Raw genomic sequence first — 3,367 nt, forward strand, 5'->3', positions numbered from 1 at the left:
AATTTCCTCATCTCTTGGAACTCGTCAACTTCTTTCTCCTTTCTCTTTAGCAGTTCATTATCTCTCTTCTCTTCCATCTCTGTTAGCTTAGACATTATGAATGATCTGAATTCCTTATCAGACATTTCCATGATTTTCACCAAACTGCTTGTGGATGAAGAAGAGTTACTCTTTTCCATTGGAAGAGAGGTATTTTCTCATTTTCCCATATTTCTCGTGATCCAGCAGTGACTTCTTGTCATCTGATGGATGTTGTGTTTCTTTCAAATTCTTGAAGTTCAGCCTTAAGGTTCAGGAGCAAGCAGACAGAGGTGATCTAGAATCTCTTTGCTGTTCTGTTGTGATAGCGCTAACTCATTTGTTGGAGGCTGAATTATCAGTAGAAAATCTTCATTCCCTAAAAAATCTAGTTCACTGGAGCCATGTAGACTCTTCTTCTGAAGCCCAGACTCTTCTTCTGAAGCCCCAGCTTCTTCTCTATAAATTAATTAATTTTTAAAAATGTTCCAGAAAAAAATTACACTTGTCACAAGGTGCTAGCTTTGTCCATATTTTTAGTTAAGATATTTTGTGGATCAATAAAATGTGAAAAAAAAGTTTAGTAAGGAAAAGAGAGGAGGGAAAGGGGGAGAAAAAAACAAGTAAAAGTATGCTTAATTGACCAAAATAATGAGAAGCTATTTGCTGATAAGTTATAGAGTAATATCTTTGGCTTGACTGACATGCATAGTATTTGTGCTGGAAAAAGAAATGTTGTACACTGTAAATATGTGGTTAAATGTAAATAAATAAAGTAATTTAAAAAGAAAAATACATATTTATTTACTCTACAGCTTAAATATGATAGCTGTTTCAATCATAAACTGTGGTATTTATTATGCATATGATTTTTCTGATCTTGCTAACTTGCTACTAAGTGTGTAATAATATGTTTACAGTTTATAGAGTGAACACTGATGAATCTGTTACGTTTTTTTCTTTCTTTCTTTCTTTCTTTCTTTCTTTCTTTCTTTCTTTCTTTTTTTTTTTTTATTGGAGAGGTTTTTGCTATAGGGTGCGTGCACTTGCCAGAAAGACAGAGAGATAGAAAGTGAGAAATCACCCCCCGGGGGATGGCCACACCACAATCCCTTCTCCTCCATTCTCCTCTCGGGATCTTGGGCACCACACATGCACACGCGCCCGGTGTGAGTTTAAGCCACCAGATCCAGGACTCGAACCACGGTCAACTACATGTGAGTCCAGCACCATAGCCATTACACTAACTGCTGGTCCCTCCATAGCACTTTTGAATGGCATAGGGCTATCAAAATAGCTTTGTAAAGCTAAAGTTGAGAGTGTTGTATCTATTGTATGCTTTCTAAAACTCCATTACCTATATAATTTTGTCCTGTGATAATTATGTTTTGACATCCATTAAAATTGTTTTTTAATTTAAGTAAAAATGAAAGCAGTAGGAAAAAATTCCAAAGGAGGAGTAGTGGGGAATCAAATAAATTAGTAAAATATTATGATTATGATTTAATAGAAAGTCAAAAAATTCCATTTTTCCATGAACTGTTTAAGGTCCCCTCGTATATATATACACATATATATGTATATACACACATATATGTATATATATGTATATGCATGTATATAAACATATACATGCATATTACATATATGTGTATGTGTGTGCATAGCTGTTGGAAGTAGTTTACCTCTATGTTCCTTAAATCAAGGTTGTTAATTATCTCTAAGCTAGACAAATTTTAAAGAACAGATAACATCTAGGCAAAAATATGAAATGCAGAAAAAATATTCAATAAAATTAAACAGCAATTCAGGATTTTTAATGTCTTCATTAACTGAGAATAAAAAGGATATTCTCAAATATGATAAATGGTATCTCTCCTGTCATAAAAAGGAAAAAACTATTTAAAGTTATTATATTTGCAAGAAGGAAATAAAAGTCATTCCAATAGGGAAAGGGGAGCTAGAATTATCTCTGTTTGCATATGACATGATTTTATACGTAGAAGTCCCAATAATATCCACAAAAACACTCCTCAAAGTAGTAAATGCATACAGTAAAGTGGCAGGATCAAAAATTAATCTACAAAATCTATAGCATTTCTATATACAAACAACAAGCAGAGATGGAGCTGAAGAAAGTAATTTCATTTACCATAGCCACAAGAAGTATAAGATACCTAAGACTAAAACTAACCAAGGAAGTCAAAAACCTATATAAGGAAAAACTATGAAAACCTTAAAAAGGAAATCAAAAAGCACACAAAAAAGTGGAAGGACATGCCATGTTCCTGGATTGGCAGAATTAATATAATCAAAATGGCAATCCTACCCAAATAAATCTACATATTTAATGCAATCCCTATAAAATTATGAGAGATATTTATCACAGATCTAAAAAAGGCAATCATAGAATTTGTCTGGAATCATAAAAGACCAGGTATTACCAAAGCCATCCTGTGCAAAGAAGAGTGAAGTGGGTAGCATCTCACTCCCTGATCCCAAAATATGTTCCAAAGCTGTGATAATCAAAACAGCATGGTGGGAAACAGCAGTTGGCATAATGGCTATGCCGCTGGACTCCCATGTAGCTGACCTTGGTTCGAGTCCAGAACTCAGTGGCTTAAACTCATGCCAGGCACGTGTGCATGCGTGCCTAAGATCCCGAGAGGAGAATGAAGGAGAAGTGATTGCAGTGTGGTCATTCCCCCCCCACCCGGGAGTGAATCCTTCTTTCTGTCTCTCTGTCTCTCTCAGTCTTTCTTGCAAGCACATGCACCCTATAGCAAAAACTTCTCAAAAAACAAACAAGCAAAAACAACAACAAAAACAGCATGATATTGCCATAAAAACAGACATGACAACCAATGGAACGGAGTAGAGACCCCAGAAATAAACCCCAAAACATACAGCCAACTCATCTTTCACAAAGGGTACCTGTCAATCCAGTGGGAAAAGGAAAACCTCTTTAGCAAATGGTACTGGAAAAACTGGGTATCCATTTGCAGAAAGATGAATCTGAATCCCTATATGTCATCATTAACAAAATGAACTCAAAGTGGATCAGAGATCTAAACCTAACATATTGTAAAGTATAAAGCTACTGGTGGAAAACACTAGGAAAACTCTGGGAGACATTGAGGTAGGTGAAGACATCTTAAGCAAGACTCCCAAAGCACAGGCAATAATTCCAAAAATAGACAGGTTGGATTACATCAGATTAAGAAGTTTCTGCATGGCAAAGGACATAGTAGTTAGTGTGAATTGACAGTCTTTGGAAAGGGAGAGAATTTTTGTTAACTGTGCCTCAGATAAGGGACTGATAACCAGAATACACAGGGAACTCAAGCAG

The sequence above is a fragment of the Tupaia chinensis genome, unplaced genomic scaffold (assembly GCF_000334495.1).
Source record: "Tupaia chinensis unplaced genomic scaffold, TupChi_1.0 Scaffold144144_1, whole genome shotgun sequence".
NCBI classification, from domain to species: Eukaryota; Metazoa; Chordata; class Mammalia; order Scandentia; family Tupaiidae; genus Tupaia; species Tupaia belangeri.